The following is a 22,542-nucleotide window of genomic DNA, read 5'->3' as shown; positions in this document are numbered from 1 at the left end:
TTAAAAAGTTTGTAAAGCATTGCCTTGCAAGCTCCCTCCAGGCTACCTCAAGACTACACTACGCTCTACGTCTAGCTAATTAGGTCAAACTTCTGAGTCCTTTCACAGTGACTTCCTAGTGTCGTTCTTTGCCCTTATAAGTCTGTTCTTCCTAACAAGTCCTTTCCATCTACCCTCTCAAAGTAAAACTCTGTGACTCGACAGGGGCCCTTAAGTGGGTATCCTTGATGGTTCGAGTAAGGGTATGGGGTCTCAAAGGTATGTTGCCAGGATAAGGGGACATGGTGGGAGGTCTGATATTAATTACCCATACTGACCATTGTGTGACCTTCTTGTGTTTCTTCCCACTCCAGCTCTTGACCCGTGTAACCAGGATATTTTATGAGAAGCGCATAACATAATCTGCTTCTGCTTGGGGAGGAGCACCACCCTTTGAAAAGGTGGTCTCTCCTCCTTGGAAAGACGAAGACGATACCTCATTACTTTCAGGAGATCATTGCATCTCATATAGACCCTCAGGGTCTGACAGCTATATGCCAGAAAACTACGACAGAGATATTATAAAGGTAGCCAATTCATTACCCAAGGCTTTCTCTAACCCCCCATTTTCTCGTCTTCACAAGAATTTTACATTAAAGGAAACTTTAGGAATAAATAGTCGCATTGTAGTTAGACCTTCCTAGTAATTTGAACACATTGCTCTAGGGTGTGGTATATATTTGCATTATGTTTTTATTTGTTGCTGCTGTAATTATTGTTTCATTTTAGTGTCTGACAATGACCAAGTCCTGAAGAAGCACTGTTTGCCTTAGCACAAAACACCTGCTGATGTGTGACTTCTGAAGATCTATGGCATTATTTTCAGTGTCAAACACAATTATAGAAAATATTATTTTAAAGAACTGTATTAACATTGAAATGACAAAAGTATGTGAATGAAACATGACTACCTGAAGAAAACATTTCCTTCTGCAATAAATTTATTTGAGCACTAACAGAGACCTGTCTCAAACTTGGTTTGAATTAGATTTTCTTTATAACTGTAATATTTTTACATCCTTAGAAGTCCAGCATCCTCATTTCTCATGTTGCCAAAAGAAATCTACTCAACTTATTGGGAAGGAGTGAGAGGAGGATGTCCTCAGCTGTGTAACTACACCTATGTACCTCAATTTGTGATCTTGTTTACAATCAATTAATTATGAGAAATCCACAGCTAAGATTAACTTTAATGCAGACATTTTCTAACAGTGAGCAAGAAGAGCCCTTTCATTCACTATTTTTACATAAACTATAATACTTGCAAGTATTTTTTATAATTCCTTCCTCTTAAAATATTCCAATGTAACTGTTATTTCCAGATAAATAGAAGCACAGAAAAAATGCCTAACTAGGTATTTACATAGTCATTAGAAAATAGCTTATCTCTTTTGGGGTACTTTTGAAACATTTGGGTTCCAGTATCAAGCAACTTGTCTTAGGGTGTCATCGTCACTCTGTTGTAATTGGAACTGTTGATGGAAAATAGCCCCATCCTTCTTAACCCCATTTGATGGGGCCCCATCTAGAATTAGTCTATCATATCAGGTTCCAGATCCCAGTTGGGGTTCTCTCCTCTGGGCTTTGGTCCCCCGCTTTTTTTGGCCATCACAATTTGGCCAATGCTAAGGAGAGTGACAGCCGCATTAGTGGCCAGTTTGATTCCCCAGTACTTGACCAGGAAAGGGTCAAGGATCCCTGCTTTAGATGTGTCAACAGTGTCTGCACCATCCCCACTAAGGTTGAGGCCAACGTTGGGAGCTTGCAGTTGGTGGACAGCCTTTAGTTTGGCCATGGCTTCGTTGACATTTAGTCCTGCATTCTCAGCAAGCGCCCTAGGGAGGCTTTCCAAAGCATGGGCAAACTCCAGGATGCCATAATGCTCTAAACCTGGGTGGCTTATACCCAGGACGCGGATCTTGACACAAAGCTCAATCTCTGTGGCTCCGGCTCCTGGAACAAGGCATGGGCTGGCAGTGAAGATTTTGTAGACATTTATGGCATTAGTTAATGCTTGTTCAATGTTGCTAAGCAACTCGTCAGTTGATCCTCTGAGGATAATGGTGGAAACAGGACTACGCTCCTTCAGTTGTTTGAAGATCACAACTGAAGTGTCACCAATTTCATCCAAGTATACTTGATCACAGTGGCCCAAGTCTTCCTTCAATGGTGGGATCAAGGACATCAGTACAGTAGCTCCAGTGGCCTTGCCCAGTCGTCTCATGTCATACCTGGATGTCACCTTGACCACCATCAGTTTGTATCTGTCAGCGTAATAGAGAGCCAGATCCTCAACCTTTCCAGCTACCACAACTACATTGACTCCAGTGTTGGCGATGGAGCGTACCTGCGATTCCATCAGGTCCTCTTGACCGCTGCTGAAGTTCTTGAGGTCTGCAGCACATTCCAACAGCACAGTGCCTGTGGTTTCGGTATTCATCGTGCCAAAAGTACAGCAATAGATTGCGACTTTGGCACCAAGGACATTGGTGATGGAACCCTCTGTTTCTCTTTGAAAGACCATTCCATCTAGCAAGGAAGAGTGGAGGAGGCTGGCTCCATGGATCTTGCAGATTCGGACATTGTCTGCATTGAACTGTCCCTCTGGGGTAAGAACGGAAATGCAACTCTCTGCAACCAGCTTAGACAGGAATTCTTCATAGCCATCCACCTTGCTTCCAATCACTGTTTGAAGAGCCCGGGCAATTTGACCCACCTCTCTGATGTCCTCCACTGATGAAGAGCACAGATTCTTCAAGATCATCAAGGCTTTCTTGGATGCCATCTCATACCCAGCCTTGACATCGGACACAGACACGCCAAGTCTCAGTAGCCCCTCTGCATTCTCCAGCAAGGCACCAGCCAGCAGGACCACAAAATTGGTGCCATCGCCCACCTCTTGCTCCTGTGATTCGGATGCGGTCCGCAGTAGTCTGGCTGCTGGATTCTCAATCTCCAGCTCCTTCAGTATGGTGGCTGCATCAGAGGTGAGAAACACCTTTCCTAAATGGTTGACCACCAGCTTGTTGCTGCCTTTCGGGCCATAGCAGCTACGGAGGCATCGCACCAGAGCTTTGCAGGCAGTAATGTTGTTGAACACCGTCTCCTCAATGCCTGTGAAATATTTGGTCCCTGCCCGCATCATCTGCAGGTATCCCGGTGCGGTGGGGACATGGGCTGCCATGACCTAGAGAGAGAGAGAGAAGAGTATGTTACATAATCCTGCCAGAGAACCATCAACATTTCCTAAGTAGCTGTGACAGAATAGCCTGGATACCTGTAATTTACTTGTACCCGCAGCTTTTGTGAATAGGAAACCAAAACCAAGAGCAGAGAGTGGGACAAGAGAGGGAGAGTCAGTGGAGAGAGCTATGGGAAGGGGCGAGAAGAGTGGGAGTTGAAGAGCCAGAGGCAGTGGCAGTGGTGAATTAGTGATAAGGTGAATTCAACCCCCCTCCAGTTAAACGCATGGTTATGTTTTTTTATGCTTGATGAGTGAAGGGCCGTCCCCTGCATGAAGGCAGAGCAGGTGTGATGCCTTCATTGCTGACTTTGATTGGACATGTGCTTTTAGAGTGGGGATTCAGCTTGAATGCCTGATCTGGGACTGGAGGGTAACCGGCTCTGAGTGAAAGGCATTTATTTTTAAGTATGCTGACCCTGGAGTCTCAGCAAAGAAAATTACCTCGAAACCAATATTGTCTTTTGTTTGAAGTTCTGTACTTGAAGAGCACCTAAGCCCCGCCAACTTACCCAGAAGCCTTACTTATTGACCGTGTGCACGCATTCATGCGCGCAATCGAGAAGTGCTTTGGAAGTGCTGTTTGGCTGCCCTAATGCCCAGGCCCTGGAGTCTCAGCAAAGAAAGTTATCTCAAAACCAATATTGTCTTTTGTTTGAAGTTCTGTACTTGAAGAGTTCTGGGCTGTGAAGAAGTAAGCCTGACCTGGGCCCCAACTGATGCAAACTCATCCAGCTTGGACAGGCCCTTCAGATCTGCACCCACCCGGTCCTCCACCTCAGGTTCCTGCGCTGTGCCAGGCAACTCTAAAGTCACTGAGTCCTCTGCTACCAAAGTAGGGTCCTGGGTGGCTACTAGCCCCTCTGTCGCAGTAGTAGGTGACTCAGTAGTCTGTGGAACTGGACTAGGGGCTACCAGCCACGCCGGTCCATCCAACAAGCCTTCTGGCAGAAGATGTAAGGTAGACTGTACCTTCAGCCAGGGTCCAATGCTGAGTTCTTCTTTCCTGCTTCTGGTGAAGCCTTCAGATGATCTGGGAAGTGAGGGATCAGTCCTCCTTTTAAAGTCAAATGGGCCCCAGTGATTGGTGCAGACAAAGCCTACCTTAAGGAACCAATCCGGGGTCCCCACCAACATTCTTCTGTTATGCGTGATGTCAGGACCAGGGTGCTTTGCAACAGGAAAGGCAAGGGGTGACACCATGTACTCCCAAGTACCACCCATCTTCCTGTCTGTTGTAGATCAAAGTGTCCCTCTGGTTAACTGAGCCCTCTGTGACTCTTGATCAAAGCGCAGGTCTCCCTTGAAGTTTGTGACGAGAGCAGACTTTGTCTCCCTTAAATCACATAGTTCTCCCTCTGAAAGGGGTCTGCTCTGCAGGAGTTGCCTACGGTAAATAGGGGACCCAGACATGCCATTCACTGTCCTTCATAAAGAGGGGTGGGACTAGCTTCAAGTTGACACATTGCATATCAAACAGGTGTTAGTTTTCCTGCCCATTGTTAAGTTCTGTGACCAGGCCTATTCACAGGCCTGTTTCAATTAACTCACATCAGTATATGCCGCCACCACACAGAACTTAGACAATAGAACAGGGCAGATCCATGGAGCCTTTGATATTTTAATTAGGCTGCCCATGGCCAGAGGAAGGTGTTGCCTTCCCCCTTCTTGAGATGATTTTGATGTACCTGTGGCTGTCACATTCCAGCTGACCATGACAGGGGAGGACAGCCCATGTAGGCTGTATCCTTCCGGAGTACACAAGACTATGCGTTTCGTGCAGTCAGTAGGTAAAATGTGTGCGGAATGGTTTCACACATTTTCAGAGGTTGATCTTCCATCATTTATTTTTATTTTAAAAAAATCAAATCGATAGTGCTCACATGGTTACACACTCTGGAATGGAAATGGGCTATCCTTCTCCATTCAGGAGCCGAATGGAAGAACCAACAACTAACCACACAAACTAAAGGACTACCATTTGGGGAACAGTGGAGCAGCGGCAGCGGAGCTCGAACCAGCAGGGACCTGCTCAGCAATAGTTGAGATCAGGGAACACTCCACAAAACCTTTGTGGACAATGCCTTACTTAATCCCGGAGGAAAAAAGAACAAACGACTGCAGTGACCGCAGGTCTGGCTGGAGAAAAATAGACTGAAAAGAGAGCGGGTCTAAAGGCACTTTTGAAGACTTCCAGTGGAGGTCCCAGGCCACAAAGGAGGGACATGGGAGGAGTTGGGGGAAGAGCAGAAAGAGATTGGCCCAGGGAAGCAGATGACTTGAGTACACAATGGGAGCAGAGAGAACCTTCTAGGAATGAAAGGGAGGGCTGTAAATAAACAGCACAGTCAGTCTGCAGTGAAAAATGTTCAGGTGAGGTTGGAGGAGGTGAATGAGGCCCAAGAGATGAGAGAGGGGCGTGCAGCTGGTGGAGGAGGACTGAGATAGTGAAGGCAAAGGAGTAGTTTCTTACCTGTATCTCCATTTCTCCAGCGTCTGTATCTTTCATGGATTCACATGCTATGAATTTTCCCCGTTGTCAGGCTGGGAATCCCTGTTTACTTTGATTTAGTAATTTTCCTATGGAAAACATTGACACCTTGAGAGTCCAATTGACATCGTTGTGGGTGCTTTTGGTCCCTACCAAGAGGACGCCGAGTGTTTAGCCCCACCCCTGGCAGCTTCTCCTCTGATTTTAACCACTCTAGCTGGAGGATAACCCCCTGTAGATTATGTTTGCCTGGAAAGGGAAGGCTGGTGGGTGCATGTGAATACATGAAAGATACCATACGAGAAGTACACATACGTAAGCACAAGAAAATACTCCAGAAGCTGCAGGGCCTATATTACTGAAACAGCTGTTGAAGGACTGCCCGTCCCATCTGCATGTCTTCAGCGTGCTGCTGTTGTAGGCAGTAGTGCCTGGTAAATGTGTGAGGCACTGCCCATGTTGCCGCCAGTCAAATGTCTTTGATGGGCACTCCGGACCAGAGAGCCGCTGAGGCGGCTGTGGATCTTGTAGAATGTGCCCTAGCCGCAGTTTGCAGAGGCCTGTTGGTCTTTATGTGGAAGAAGGAAATTGCTTTAGATATCCACCTTGTGATGCCTTGTTTTGTGATGGCTTTTCCCTTGTTTGAGGGGCCAAAGGCGACAAAGAGCTGTTAGCTGTTTTGTTGCTCTAAATGATTTTGTCTGGTCCAGATAATATTTGAACTCCCTTTTCACGTCCAGAGAGTGCAGAGCTCTCTCCGCTGGGGGATGTGGCGTTTTGAAAGCATGTAGGCAGGGGTATGGTTACAAAAATAAATAAAATTTAAAAAATAAATACATTTAAAAAAAATTCCTGTGAAATTTCGATGGCACTTTTGGGATGAAGTGAGGATTGGTGGAAAGGACTACCTTGCCCTTCGCAAATGGGAGATACGGAGTGTCGACCACTAAAGCCTGTAGTTCCGAAACCCGTCTGGAGGATTTAACAGCGATTAAGAATGCCACTTTCCAGGTCACTAACTTGATCATTGCTGTTGATAGAGGTTCGAAAGGAGTTTTCATGAGACCGGCCAGGACAAGATTCAGACTCTCTACTGATGGAATTCTTTTCTTTGGAGGAAAAGTACAAAATAGTCTTTTTAGGAAGTGTTTGAGTAGCCTGTCGCTGTAGAGAGGAGGTGATCCTCTTTTCCTTGTGAATCTAGAGATTGAAGCCAAGTGTACCTCCTTTATAGAGGAGATCGCTAGACTTTCTTTTGCCAATTTGAGAAGGTAGAGAAGAACCTGTTGAGGTTTTATGGCCAGTGGTTGAAGGTTTTGCTGCTGCGCACAACATGTATAGAACCTTTTCCATTTGTGGTTGTAGGAAATGTTATTGGACGGAGTCCTATCTGCAGCTAGAATGCGCTGGCAGTCTTGAGGGATGTTAAAGTGACGGAATTTGACGTGATCAGGAGCCACGCTGTTAATTTGAGGGTGCCCGGGTCATGATGTAGAATCACCCCCCCCGACCTGTGTGACCCTGAGCAGGCTAAATATGCGACCGGTACAAAGTTTTCTAGCTAACAGATGGTCGCATATTTAGCCTGCAACTGGGTATTAGTAGCCGTCTGTCTTTTGTAATTGTTTGCCACTTGCGGAGATGAAACACCACATTTCCTCCCACCTGTGTGACCCTGAGGCAGTCATTGATGAGCTTTGCTCTGTCTACCTCTTTGAGAGGTTGGTGATCCGTGGTTGCACTGTCCCTGGTGATACTCGCGGACTGGTAGTTTCTCTTTTATCCCTGCGAGTAGTATACAGATCTGCTGTCGTTTTTGCTGTCTCTTGAGGATGAGAACCTAGAGTGAGCCGAGGCACCTCGAAAGGAACAAAAAGGCCTTCTGCCCTGTAAGGATGTTACTGACCTAGCAGTATCATAGTCTGCTTTCATCGTGTTGAGGGCCTCATCTATTTTGTCACCAAAAACATGTTCTTCCTAAAAAAGGCATGTCGACCACCTTATGTTGTACCTCCTGTCTGAAATCGGTGCAACGTAGACACCTTTGCCTTCCGAGGACGACCCCATTACCAATTTGTTTAAATCCTGTTTCTGCAAGATCCACTGCAATGTTAATGCAGTGGTTTGAGGCCTCCTCTCCTTCACGCACCAGTGTCATGGCTTCTTTACGTTGTTGCTCTAGCCAGTGCTCTAGTAAAGGAGCCAAGCAATGCCACATTTCTTGATTGTAGGGAGCAACTATTGCAAGGGTGTTAGCCACTTTGACTGTTGTTGCCCCGATGGTGAGCACTTTTTCATAGATTTTTATGCCTTCATTATCTGGGGGAATGGCACATTTGTGCTGCTTGCAAGCCTTTTGACTCGCTGCCGCGGACACAACCAACTCTGGAGAGGGTTTTGAGGTGAGACATTTTGGTGTTGTGTCTGGTGCCTTACATTTTTTGTCCAGTCTCTCTTTAAGTGCTGGTTCGGAGAATGGGTGTTTGAGCATACGTAGGCCTTTTTGCCAAACATGATATAGGATGGGTATAGAAAACACAGCCTTTCTGCGCTTACCCATGTTGTCAAAAAGAAAGCAGTCTTTCTTTTCTTCTGCAGGAGTTGAACCGAATTCCGGGCACACCTTAAATACCATGGAGTGGAAAACCCTAATGTCATCTGGAGGCAAGGGTTGAGGAGGACTACCTTGTGTATCTTGATCCGGGACATCCGTGTCCCGCGTATCGTCTCTGTGAGGAGATGAAGAGACAGTAGAGTTTGTATCCCTTCGACATGTGTCTTGGTCTGTATCTACTAGTTCCCTCGCTTCTTGTTTGCGTATTCGTGGACTATCACTTCGTGGGGGTGGAGGTCTAGGAGGAGACTGGGCTCTTGAACATTTGTCTTGGTCCCTGGAAGAATGCGCTGGATCCCTTTGCTGCTGCTGACCTGGTGTACACTGGTCCTTCCTGAATAGATGAACTCCCTGTGGCTGAGGAGGTGGAAACCTGGCATTGAGTTGTCCCAGAAGTGTTTGTATGGTGGAAAGCACTTGCAGGGAGAGCAAGGATTGCAGGTTTAAAAGGGGGTATTGTGGAATCAGACCTCCCATTCCTGAAGGTGTTGATGGTAGAGTAGGTTGTACGTTATGTATTTTTAGAGGCGTTTTTTCTCCTCTCAATGGTAGACGATCAGAGGATTTGTCCTGAATATGAGGTTGGAACCTGCCTTTCTCAGGATCCGAGTCCATGACCCCTGGGCACTCCTCTGCTGGATGCTCAAAATCTGAAGTGATTTCATGCTGTAAGATGTCATCTGGCATGATGTCGGGGTAACTTATAGGAGATACTCCTAGAGGAAGATGTCAGTGATCTACAAGATCCCTTGTCAGGGTTTTTAGTATTCCTTTGCCAGATGATATACTGTCCTGTATAGGTAATTCCATGGTTTCAGTCGTGGTAGTGGTTGACAGGGTTGATGGCAGTGCAGTCTTACTCCCAGACAATTTCTGTTTTTTGGTCGTCGACGACGAGGGGGTCGTCAACGAGTGATGTCCCGATGTGATTGTCGATTTCGTCGTTGGAGTGGGTGTCGATGATGATTTGGTCGTCAAAGGGTGCTTCCTGGATGACTCTTGTCCAGAAGAGGATCTGTGACCTTCTTTAGAAGTGCAAGACTCCAAGGACGAATTGTGTTTCTTTTTTGCAGAGGAAGACGGGGTCTTCGTGGATGACTTGGATTTGTGTTTGTCTGTCCTAGGAGAGGACCTTCTCGACCAGTCAGACGTGATTTTAGTTGACGGGCGTGAGCCTTTATCCGTCAGATTTTCTGATGGCGTCTTCGTCAGCGGGATTTTCGACAAGTCGACCCAGAATGGGACACCTTACCGCTACCCGGTGTTTTTTTAACAGGAGAGGAGTGTTTTGCCTTATCATGGCTCGTGGACGATTTTGGCTCACCTGTTTTCTGTTTCTTTGCTAAAGGTTCTTCAGACTTGGACCTGTGACCTGATGGCGACCTCTTGTCAGAGTGAGTGGTAGCTCTCCCACTCCTTGACAAACCTGCTTCCGATGCCGGGTATGCTCCTTCATTAAGCCAACAAATGAGGCGACGGTTTCTGTCCTTAAGGGTTTTCTGTAGAAAAACCCAGGCAGATCTCACATTCTTCCATGGGAATGGTTAGGGTAGAGACAGTATGGACAATCTGCATTCCTGTCACCTTCGTACACGTTATTCAGGCTTCTAGTGCCACAGGGCCTGAACAAGGACTTTTTCGGTGCAGCGTTCTCCATGGTCGTAAATGGGACTGTAGATGAGTTGTCGGTTGCTCCAGTTGGAGAATAAGTTGAACAAATATTAAATTTGTGTGGAACGATATTTTCTCTCAGGAGAGAAAAACCCGAGTAATCCCACCAGCTCGAAAGACAGTTGAAATCTGAGCGGAAGCTGCCGGGGCAGAGCTATACACGCGGCGTCCTATTGGTGGGTTGACGGGGTTGATGGCAGTGCAGCCTTACTCCCGGACAATTTGTGTTTTTTGGTCGTCGACCAGGGGGTCTTCAACGAGTGATGTCCCGTTTTCATTGTCAATTCCGTCGTTGGAGTGAGTGTCGATGATGATTTGGTCATCGAAGGGTGCTTCCTGGACGACTCTTGTCCAAAAGAGGATCTGTGACCTTCTTTAGAAGTGCAAGACTCCGAGGACGAATGGTGTTTCTTTTTTGCAGACGAAGACAGGGACCAAAAGCACCCACAATGACGTTGATGGGACACTCAAGGTGTCAAGTTTTTCCATAGGAAAATGACTAAATCAAAGTAACCAGGGATTCCCAGTCTGACGACGAGGAATATTCACAGCATGTGAATCCATGAAAGATCCAATGCTGGAGTAGGTGTTAGGATTGGTAGAGTGTTATCAATTGTATTGAATGATTGGCTGTGAGTGAGAATAGGGAAGAGGAAGAGAGAGACAGAAAGAGAGAGAGAGACAGACAGAGATAGGTGTAAGATCAGTAGTGTTAGGAGGGATGGGAAAAGGGGAGGGTGAGAAGGTATACTAGTACTAGGAGGGGCAAATAAAGAGAGAGAGAGAGAAGAGAGAGAGAGAGAGAGAGGGGGGGGGGGAGTGAGAGGTAGGAGGGCAGAGAAGAGGGGATGCAGGAGTAGTGTGGGGAGGAGTGAGGTCTAGAACAAAATGGATAAGATTGGGAGTCCGCTGAATAGTAGAGATTGAAGGAGGGAGAGTGATAAGTTCAGTAGATGGAGGGTACAGAGAGAGTGACAGAGGAACAGACTAGACAGTAGGTGTACCCTGGCTGTTGTAAATTAGTCTTAGAACAAGTGTTCTTTGAGTGAGAGGTTTGAGCTCCCTTCAAGGTTGAGAGAAATGATAAAGGGACCACCCCTATACTTCGAGACCAAATTGCCCCTTATGACATAGCTGAAATCCCACCACACATATCCTCCACAACATGCTCCCCTAAACTTTGCCATCATTTACAAAAACCCACTCATGTTTAGCAATCCCACTCACCTACCATACGCATCTTTTGAGTTTGTCTATCTAAGGTGCTCATCTCCAACACACGCACGCCCGAAATTCATCTACCCCCTTGTGTAAGGATCCAGCTCTCAGACAAGGATCCTGAAACATTTATATTTTAAGCAGCTGGCCTAATTGTGTAAGTCTATGCAACTATTGAAAGACCAGCTATTAGCCTCCCATTTTTATTTGTGTCCACCATACTTTTAGAGAAGACAATGCCAATCGTCGGTATGAGTCGGAAATATGTACTAATAATTCTGGTTGTAAAGTCTGTAGGGACTTCAGCATAATGCACCTATAATCCTTCATATTATGTAACACATCAAATGTTTTTATGGAATCAAGCACATGACAAGCCAGTGTGAATGTGTTTTGGCGATATGAATCCAGACACGTTTTGGGGAAGGACAAAACATAATCTTGATTACAGCTGTGGATGGTGGATAGGGTAGCCCTTTCCGACACAGACCCGCGAAACCTCCACAGAGGTAATCGGAAGACCGAGGATAATAGCACACGTCTGCTGCAACAAATGTCAACGGTACATAAAGCATGTTGATGCTGATAAGCGGGAGCGAGGGAAAATCCTGCTACCGTGGTACCGGCCTTGACTCCAGTTATGAGGAATGCCAAGCAGTTCATCAGAGTGGTGAGTTGAGGGTAGAGCCAGCAAGCGCCAGACTGTGGTGAATGAAAGACACAAAATGGCAATTTGAAATAATTTCAAAGAACTGTAAAAGTGTAAAGGGGAGACCAGCTGCAGAGGGAACCGGCACCACATGGGTGCTTACTCGAGAGACTCTGCTCGATCCCGTCTGAGTGAAACTACAGAAACCAGAAGGCCGTAGGAGAGCTGCCAAGTTAGATCAAAGTGGTCATACAGGAGGTCAAGCAATATCCCTGTACAGTCGAAAGCCTTTGACGTAATAACTGTGAGAAAGCAAGGGAAGTGAATCCTGCAATCATTTGTGAATGTGAAGTTGGCATGAGTGAACCCGACCGAGGGATGCTGACGAGAAGGGGGTAAGTCTAAAGTCCCAAGAAACAGTGTGTTGACAAGAGTGAACCCGACTGAGGGATGTCCACTGGAACTGTTTAAAAGATATTAAGAGTTGTGAAAGAAGGAAAAGCCATAGTGAACGCAGTGGAGGGAGGCTGAAAACAAAGGGGGGGTCCAGGCCTGGCAGAGGGGGACCAAGGGGTGAATCCATCACCCGAAAAAGCCATAGTGAACGCGGTGGAGGGAGGCTGAAAATAGACAAGGGGCCTACACCCAGAAAAGAGGGACCCAAGGATGAAGCCATCACCTGAGCAATACGTAAAATCGAACTTTGTGTTTGTTCGTTTTTCGTATGGTAAACCTATCAGGCCCTCGGGAGCAGGAAACCAACCACCGAAGATCTGTAAAGGAACTGTTTTAGGATCCAAGCCTGGAAGAGGGAGATCCAAGTGGTGAAAAGCAATCACCCAACACCACGAGGAACAGGGGTCAGCGCCCGGAAGAGCGGGACCCAAGGGTGAAGAGCCCTCACCCTAAGTAGAACCAGGAAACAAAAAACCATTTTGTTAAAGGAACTTTTGTTTAGTTAGTTGAACACGTCAGGCCCTCGAAGGCAAGAGACTTTCAAGGGAAACAAGACTTGACCATCGAGGCTCCTTATAAACTCAAGCGTATATAAAGGGCGCCTGGCAAAGTCCTGATATGCCCAGGAGGGTACTTGTAGGTAAATAGATAGAAATCAGGGTGAGAGATCCGAGAGCAGCTGTCGAATTTTTGAAGCTATTTTATTTTGCCTTCAAAAAGATTTTGCACAGATTAGTATTTTTAAACATTTATACAACTTTCGATAAGCACGAAAGGTTAGGTGGACAGATATTTCTTTTTTTGTGAAATACAAATGAGTATCGTCCTCTTTTCTTGCGGAGGAATAATTTTCACAGTGATGCACAAGTATACAGTACAAGTGATTGACGACAGAAGGTGTCAACGGTGTGCAGCCCAGGACTGTGATAGGTCCAGGGGTACTAGAACAACAATAGTGAACACAACACTATTCTACAAACACATATAAACAGGGGTTGTGCCACAGAAAATCGACACGACAGTGTTTCGGCCAAGCTGGGCTGGGATTACGCCCGAGGTGGTAGTGGCCTTCATCAGGATGCTTTCTTACTACAGGTTCTGTCCGTAAAAGAAATCTGTGGGGGAAGGGGAGAGCTGTCAGGATCTCGGGTAGTTAAGGTTTTATTTATGTATTAATAAATAATGGCTGAATGGTGCCTAAAAATACACTCGGAGTGTATTGCCATAGAACAGCTTACCGTCTGCTGTGGTGCAGCGGTGACGCTGTGCTGGAGTCCTGTTATGGTTGCCGGACTCTTGGAGACATGGGAAGACTCGTATGACTAGGGTCACTCAGGCTACTAATTAATGGCTATGGTCTCTGGGAGCTGTAGAGATAAAGGTAAGTATACCGCTAACCCCGCAGGTGAGGGAGTCAGTGTATTTAAAGCACAACACGAGGCCCATGTACATCCAGCATGGGATTTGTTGGAGTGGTGAGTGTTGGACCTGGAATGATGAACACTGGTGGTGTGGGTGTCTCGTGAGAGTGGTGTTTGTCAGCAAAACGATCAGGTGATGCCTATCGAATTGGTATCCTGTTGGTGGCAGGAAGCAAGTTAAAAACGCCACGGTGAACTATGGGCTGTGAAACCCAGTTTACTGTGATTAAAGGTGATACTAGCGTGCAAGAGGAGATACGATTTTGTGGTAGGTGCAAAGTCCGGAGTACTTTATAAACTCAAACAGAACTGTCGACTCGTGCTGGAGAAGCTCGAGTGTATGCAGTGCTCCCACATCCCACCTTACCCCGTGCTAAAAACGTGGGGAAGGGAGAACCAAGCTACTGCATCCTGACATATTATTTGTGAACACTTCTTTCTGTTCTTGAAAACCATCGCACACCCTTTTTGTATTAGTTGTAATGTTTGGCAATAGGCTTCTTAGCATAATCTCTTTTTATTTTGACACAACACCACAAGGACTGCCTTATTTTCATTTTATAGTCAACGCTTGCTTCCATCTTAGATTTCGTTTTAGAATAGGTGTTTTTCCAACCTGCATACAGTTTAATAAACACCTTTAAACTGTGATCACTTGTGTCTCTATTTACTGTTGCCACCATGAGTTTCTTACACCCCCCAAGCTGTATTGCAACTCTTCCAGCCTTAGAGAACCATGTTAACCTTATATCAGAGGAGTCTGGGTTTATAACAGCTTCAATAACTTCAATACAACGGTGTTCAGATCTTAATTGGGCTGGTTTCCTCTTAGAAAGGATCTATCTACTGCCTTTAGTAATGCTTGTTCTTCTTGTGACTTCAGCAACTTCTACAACTACTAAATAATTGTTCTGAATGTTACAAGAGACAGGTTTCTCTATAGAGATGAATATAGGTACACGCAATTTCTCTTTGATGATGAACTTCCACTTAAAGACATGTGTTCCCTTTTGTTCGTGCAACGTTCTGCTTTAACCTAGATCCGGAAACACAGTTTAATGCACATGACCTATATTTGATGTTAAACAGTCTAGTGACACTTTGGGAAAGTCTGCTGCTACTTCTTAAATGATTACCAGCAACATTCTCCTTATGGATACACGCAACCGCTTGGGTAATGTGTGGAATAAGCATGTGATGCAATTCCCTTTGTTATAATGACTTCCCACAACTGCGAACAACTTTACTCATTCTTACTTACACGCAAGCACCAAATCAACTAGTTACAGTTACCGGCAAGGAGCTTCTTGTGATTTGGAGTACAGAGCTTCATGCACAGGCTCCAAAGTCACAGCGTTCGTGGGATGCTTCCACTTCTGGACTTTCTTTCTTCTGCTACTACTGCTACAGGCACTCTTGGGACCCACACCCCTCAGCAGCATGGGTGTCTCAGATCCAGCCTCGACAATGGAGAGCCTTCCTTTCTCCAGCTTCCCTTGGCTTGTTTCTGCACACAGGCCTTGGATGGATGCACAACCTCTGCTCTACATTCACAGCAATTAGGCACACCTGGAAAGACTGCTAGTCTATCCCACTCTCTTCCAATGCAGCCACAGCCAAACAGTGTTAATAAGCACAGGACCAACTCAGAACCTGCACAATAAATCTGCTCTTCTCCCGTCCCTTCGTCCCTTCGGTGGTCATGCTTCCTAGTGATCTGCCTGCCTCATGCTCTACTTCTTATTCTATTACTGCTGCTGACCTTCCAGCTCCTGCTCCAGTGTCTTTCTACTGCTCCTTCCTGCTGCAACCTTTTATGCCACTCAGGTGGGGCAACTGGCTTCAGGTTCAGGCCCTTAGAGTTAACTTCCTAACCTTACCAAAGGCTGTTAGGCCTGCCTGCCTGTCCTTTACGTCGACATGCCTATTCAGTCCCTGAGGGATTCTGGGATATGTAGTCCGTTTTAAGGAACTTTGGTTGTCCTACTTCCTTATTATTGCTACCTGTGCTTTTACTTCCCCTTATGTTATTACTAGAGGGATCGTAGGATTTAATCTTTTTAGAGACATATGGGACAGGAAAGGCCACATTTCCGTCATTCTTTCTGGTATACTTTTGATATTGAGGAGAACATTTAGGGATAACAAAGAATGGTTCTGGGGTTGTGACAGCTTTAGACGTTTTAATACTAGGTTTTATTAGCTTAGTTTCAACCATAGGCTGAAATTCATCGAATTTGCAACATTTATTATAACCTCTCTCAAAAGGTTCTTAAGAGTAACCGAGGAACAATACCATGTCAAATCTCCCCACTACCCTAAGCCTTGTCTCCAACCAGGTGATCTTCCTGCAGTACACCATGCCCAGGATTGGGATCAGGAAGCGTCTGCCCTCTCCTGGCCATCTGGGAGGGACTATGGTCAGGGTTTTGGTAGGGGATCCGCAGGATTCTCACACTACCTCCCTAAAAGAATCCTGGATCTCACCCTTTCTTAAGAAGCCTTCACTTGACCCAGCTATTCCCACCACCTACAGGCCCAACACCACAGTCCCCTCCCTGTTAAAAATCATTGATCCTGCTGCCTACATTCAGACCCAGCAACATTTAGAACAAAACCACATCCTCAGACCCCGCCAATCCGGCTTCCGCCCCAGACACGGCACAGAAATTGCACTATTGGACCTGACGAACCAGCTTGATGATTGCAGAGACTCTGGCAACCTCTAACTCCTTATGCTTCTAGAACTATCGGCTGCATTCAACCTCGTTGACCATTCCACCCTCTGTCACCACCTTAACAGTTCTGCCACCTTCTCAACTGCTGCCATCAATTGGGTGGCATCCTTCCATGTAGACTGCACTTTGAGAGTCTTCTCTGGCAACCACTCTGCCATCCACCATTTGCAGAGTACCTCAAGGCTCCTGTGTTTCACCCACCCTCTACAACGTATACACCAAACCACTTTTTGGCCATCTCGACTCACTCGACATCAAGTACACGAACTACGCTGATGACACTCCGCTCTGATCCCTCTATTCAGCGATCAACACCAGGACTCCTTGAAACTCAACTCCATCTACGAGACTATCCAAGCCTAAATGGCCACCCATCACTTATGCCTCAATGATGAAAAAATAGAACTCTTCCTTGTAGGTAACCCAGCCCACCTCTCCAAGATGGAGCCAACCTACCAATCCTTCATCACTGAAAGCCACACCATCCACGTGTATCCTGCTGTCAAGACTCTTGGCTTCCACCTCGATGCTACACTGAGCATGTCACGCCACATCAATGCCATTGTCTCCGCAGCCACGTACTTCACAAAGCTCATCAACGGCAGAAAACCCTATCTGTCCACAACAACTGCCTCAACATTGCACATGCCCTTATCTTCTCTAAATTTGACTATTGCGGGGCACTGTCTAGCAGCTGCCACTTGTGGACGTGAACCTTAGCTGCTCCGCAGGGAGCACCAACATCCTGAAGCAGAAATACTACTTGTAGCAAATATCCTGCAGAGATTCGATAACGATCGGGCAGTGGAACGTCCCTGCTATATCCTGCTGCAATTTCGAAGAAAATCGGTGCAGGGGAACCCAGCACCGATGGATCCTGCGGACTGCACTGAGGCCGGGCGCCATATTGGTGAGACGCTGAGGGCGCAGAGGCTGCTGCAGACAGTGGCAGCCCGGTTCGAAACCCGTCAATGGTCCTGCTGATAATTGGAGGAGCCGGTACATTGTTGTCCAAAGCGGCAGAGAGCCGGTGAGCAGCCCAGCACCCGCTGTGCATTTTGCAGCGGGAGCTCCGAAGTTGCAGAGAGGTGAGCCGTACCGTGCCGCTGGCTGTGACAGATGTGAACATTAAGTAGCAGAAGCACAGGCAAGGGCCGGGAGGCACAGTGGGCACAGTGTCTGGGTGGGCGGGAGGCCGCCCCTTTGAGGTCTGTTGGCAAGATATTTAGAGCAGAGCCAGCCGCTCCGGAGTGCAATCACTGATGGCAGGAGCAATTAACCAGGGGACAGGGCACTCTTTGGGAATGGGGTGCACCCGTCTCATGTCCCCTGTGGACAACAGCATCTGCAGGAACCTTAGCCACTTCGCCTTGCAGGAACCCACAATGCAATAGCTGGCCAGTAAAGACACTTTTGGGGGGCTTGCCTGCATATGAAACACCCTCTATGAGGTGGGAACAAGACGGCCCCCGGGGACTGCCCCATCTAAAGGGGGGGCGGGAAGATAGCTCAGGGGGCCAGGAGGATAGCTCAGGGGCAACACGCTCGTCTTGGAAGCAAGATGACGAAGAACAACACAAGTTTGAATCCCGGGCCTATGCTTAGGAACTGGTTCACTCTGGTACTAAGCGCCTTATAAAAGAACTATTATAAACATTGTCAGTGGCCTTTCCCGGGCATTTGGGCCCTCGCTCCAGGCCCTTCGCCGACATGGGCAGATAAAATCATGCGGGGAGAGCACTGGTCAACAGGAGCAGTGCGGTGGCCGACAGAGGGAGTGCACTTGTCTTGTAGGGCTCCACTGTGACTATACTTGATGTTGATGGATTAGGGGCAGCAGTGAAGCATCTTCAAGCCCTTGAGTGTTGCACTCCCTGGAACTGGTACGCTAGAGAGACGGCAAGTTCAAGGAAGCTGTCATGCATATGGTGGTCCTCTGCGTGTGGTATCGCTTGGAACTGGAGACCACGGGATAGAGCTGGGCATCGGAATATTGGTGGGTGCACTCTGGAGCAGCTTGGGGGCGCTGAATAGATGAAGAGTGTGGCACCAAGGATTAGAGCTGTGATCGAGTGCCGAACTACTAGTGGACTGTGCACCCGTGAGACCTGCTGATGAGAATCTTGTGGGTGTGGGCGGCTGCATCTGGCAAGGACATTGGCCATCCGGTGTGTGGGATGGGTGTCACTAAAGGCTACCTGGGCACAAAAGGCCCCTGCAAGGATGGCAAAAGACAAACCCTGGAAGGGGAACCTGCAGAATAAGATGGCCTTCTATACGCTGAGTGCCCCTCCACTTCCTGTCATGATGCAAGAAACGGCTGTGACCAATGTTCCCTCTAATTATTTTTCCCTTAGTGCAGAAAGGCTTAGCTTTCGTGCGCAACTTATTTCCGGATGCGCAACTAAATTACGAAGTAAGCTACTTTGTGAGCAAGCGTAGTTGCTGAGCTACCATCTTCAAAGAGGTTGGAACTGAATGTCTCCTTCCAAACCACTGCAATTCTTTACGAGTCAGTATAAAAGGTGCGTCTTGAAACACTTTTTTCCAAAATATAGGCTTAAAAAATATATATATATTTTATGTAGTTGTAAGGAGAGCTCATCAACCAGTCCAAAACTTCAAGATATGCCATAGTTCCTTACCAAAATTACTGATGTGCAGAGAAAACAAATGTGTATGCACAAAACATCTTTGTACGTTGAGGATAAACAATAGGTTTAGTTGTGGCTATTCATTTGTCGACTGCTTAGAGACAATGCAGAAAGTGTGTAAAACCATTTGTAAAAAATTCTCATGTTTATTACAAAAAAGCAAGTATCACTTATCACTGATGTGGCTGTCAAGAAATTCAGACAGAATAACGTTTTTGCAAATTAAATAATGGCAACTAAAAGGAATGTGTCAGAAAACATGCGAAAAAGGAATTCATGCGCCACTTTAATGAAGTAATTCAAGGGACAGGAGAACATGCCTCAAAATGTGTGTAAGGACGATAATTGCATTTGAAAAACTTTACCACAGAATATGATGATCAGAATTCCTGGGCCTCTGCTTGCTATCCACATTACGTGGTCTTGTGAGTTGTGACATTTGCTCAAAGCCAGCCTTACAGCTAAGAGGCATATGCACGATCCATTGTTATTCCCTAAAAACAGGAAACCATGAACATAAAGGAACCTACCCCCTGCTTCTACCCACATAGTTCCACTGATATTTTTCTGAATCAGTGACCTGCAGAGCAGGGCATTGGTAGAAACTCAAATAATACTACTGCCCAATCTCAAGAGGAATTTTAAGCAGAAGAACAAGTTACTTCTTACCTTGTAACGTTCTTTCGATGGGATGTTCCTCCGACGTATTCTTTATCTTTGATAGATCATCTCCCAGCTTGCTGGCCTCGGAAAAAAATTTCAGGAGAGGGCGCTGCGCGTCGACGTCCCTCGAGCCGATGTCCCCCGAAGGCCTCTGTATCCGCACCGACATCATCACGTATAAACAGACTTGCGCAGCGTCCGTTGCTCAGTTCCGTTTTGATGTTAACAGTTGACTTACATGAATTGGTTATTGACCTTGAAGGAGCGTAAGCTGCAACCACAAGGGAAGTATTACTGCGGGGATGGATGGGAGGGGCGATAAGGAATACGTCGGAGGAACAACCCATCGAAAGAATGTTATCAGGTAAAAAGTAACTTGTAATTCGAAGGGATTGTGTCCTCCGACATATTCCTTATCTTTGATAGACTCCCATAGCAGTGTTGTGTAATTTGAGGTGGGAGTAAAAACGCCATGTTTCCTTTTAGGAATGAACAGAATGTAATACTGCTTTGCCAAACCTAGTCTCTTCACTAGAGGAGGAATCCAGGTTGTAAACTCTTGTGAAGGTATGTGCGGACGACCATGTGGCAGCCGCACATATATCTCGAACCGGAACCCCTCTTTGGAGGGTCGAAGAGGCTGCGATACCCCTCGTTGAATGAGCCCTAAGATTTTGAGGAGGCTCTTTCCCTGCTAGTTTGTAACATTCCAAAATGGCCAAAATAATCCATCTGGAAATGGTCTGTTTTGTTATCGGTAGTCCCAATTTGTGACCTGAGTAACCTACGAATAGTTGGTCTGCTTGCCTAATCCTAGCAAGTCTGCTGATGTAAAAGCTTAAAGCCCATCTTGGGTCCAGCCTGTGTAGCCTTTCTTCCTCTTTCCCTGGATGGGGAGGAGGATAGAATGAAGGTAATGTAATTTTCTGAGTGATGTGGAATTCAGAAACCACCTTTGGGAGGAAATTAGGCTTCACCTGTAGGAAAACTTTGTCTTTATGAAAAATTGTATGACAGGGTTTACAAGATGGAGCTTGTAATTCGCTCACCCTTCTAGCAAATGTTAGTGCAACTAATGAGACAGTTTTAAGGGTGAGAAATCTTAGCGAACAAGAGTGGAGTGGTTCGAAAAGGAGTACCCATCAGGAAATTTAAGACTAAATTTAAGGGAACTTGGAATGGTCTTAGCGGATAGACATTAATTAATCCCTTTATAAATTGTACTACTAAGGGTTATTTGAAATACGATGGCTCCTCTGCAGTGCGCTTGAAGATCGATAGCGCTGCGAGATAGCCCTTAATAGTGCCAACTTGAAGGCCTGAATTTGCCAAATAGAGTAGAAAGGATAACACTGTTGGTGTACCACATGAAAATGAGTCGATATTCTCTTCTCTACACCAGCTGCAAAATTTGTTCCAACGGCAGCGGTATAAAGACTTTGTTGCTGGCCTTCTGGCCGAAAGCAACACCTCCATAACGTCATCAGGGAGGTCCCAATCCTTGTATCTCAACCTTTCAGAAGCCAAGCGTGAAGGTTGAGGGTTCTGATGTCTGGATGGAGAACCTGACCTCCCTTCTGTGAGAGAAGATTCTCCTTGAGTGGAAGGCGAATTGGAGGGCAGATGGACATGTCCAGAAGGTTTGGGTACCACGTTCTCCTGGCCCAGTCTGGGGAAATTAGGATCATGGTCCTCCGGAATCTTCTCAACCTCCTTTTCATTTGAGGAATGACAGGGTCTGGTGGAAACGCGTACAGGAGTGGAAACTCCCAGTCCACTACGAACGCGTCCCCTAGAGCTCCTTTTGGGGGAAATTCAGTTGAACAAAACAGATCGCACTTCCTGTTAGTACTGGTGGCAAACAGATCCACTTGAGGGGTTCCCCAAAGGGCGAAGATCTCCTGAAGGACTTCCTGAGCTAGTTCCCACTCGTGGGAGACTGTGCCCTGCCTGCTCAGAGCGTCCGCCGTCAAGTTCTTCTCTCCGGCTAGGTGAACTGCCGTTAGAGAGATTCCTTCTTGAATTGCCCAAAACCAGAGCTGCATTGCCTCTCTGCACAGTGGCAGTGATCCCACGCCTCCTCTTTTGTTGAGGTAGTGCATGACCACTTTGTTGTCTGTCATTATCAGGACATTTTTTTCCCTGTACTGATGGTAGGAAAGCTTTCAGCACTAGTCTGATCGCTCTCAGCTCCAATAGGTTGATGTGTAGTCTGGACTCCGATGGAGACCAACGACCGCTGATGGTCAAGTCATTGGCATGGGCTCCCCAACCCGTAAGTGAGGCGTCCGTAACTACTGTTATCTCCGGCCATTGTTGCCAAAACAGTTCTCCTTTCAAAATGTTCTCTCGATAAGACCACCATTGAAGGTCTCTGGCTACCTTGTCCGGAATCCGGAGAAGATCTGTTATTTTTCCTGAGAACTGCGACCACTGGGTTCTTAGTGCCCACTGGAGTGATCTCATTCTCAGGCGAGCCTCTCGCACAAGGAAGATGCAGGATGCCATGAGGCCTAGCAACCTCAAAAAGTCGAAGGCTGGGAGATGTTGGGCATTTTGAAACTTGGTGACCATCTGCAGAATATCTTGAGCCCTCACCTCTGATGGCAAGGCTTTTCCCAGAGGAGTGTCCAGGACCGCTCCGATGAACTGGAGACTCTGTGATGGTATCATCTGTGACTTCTTTA

The 22,542-nt window shown here is 46.6% G+C and overlaps 1 pseudogene; it reads right to left on the bottom strand.

The window, feature by feature from the left end:
- Nucleotides 1–965: 965 nt before the first annotated feature.
- Nucleotides 966–22,542, bottom strand: part of LOC138488596 (T-complex protein 1 subunit theta pseudogene) — a 106,250-nt pseudogene continuing 84,673 nt past the window's right edge.

The sequence above is a fragment of the Ambystoma mexicanum genome, chromosome 1p (assembly GCF_040938575.1).
Source record: "Ambystoma mexicanum isolate Mex_15411 chromosome 1p, UKY_AmexF1_1, whole genome shotgun sequence".
In the NCBI taxonomy this organism is placed as follows: Eukaryota; Metazoa; Chordata; class Amphibia; order Caudata; family Ambystomatidae; genus Ambystoma; species Ambystoma mexicanum.
Note: the sequence above shows the minus strand (reverse complement) of the source record. Positions and strands in the feature narration are given on the sequence as shown.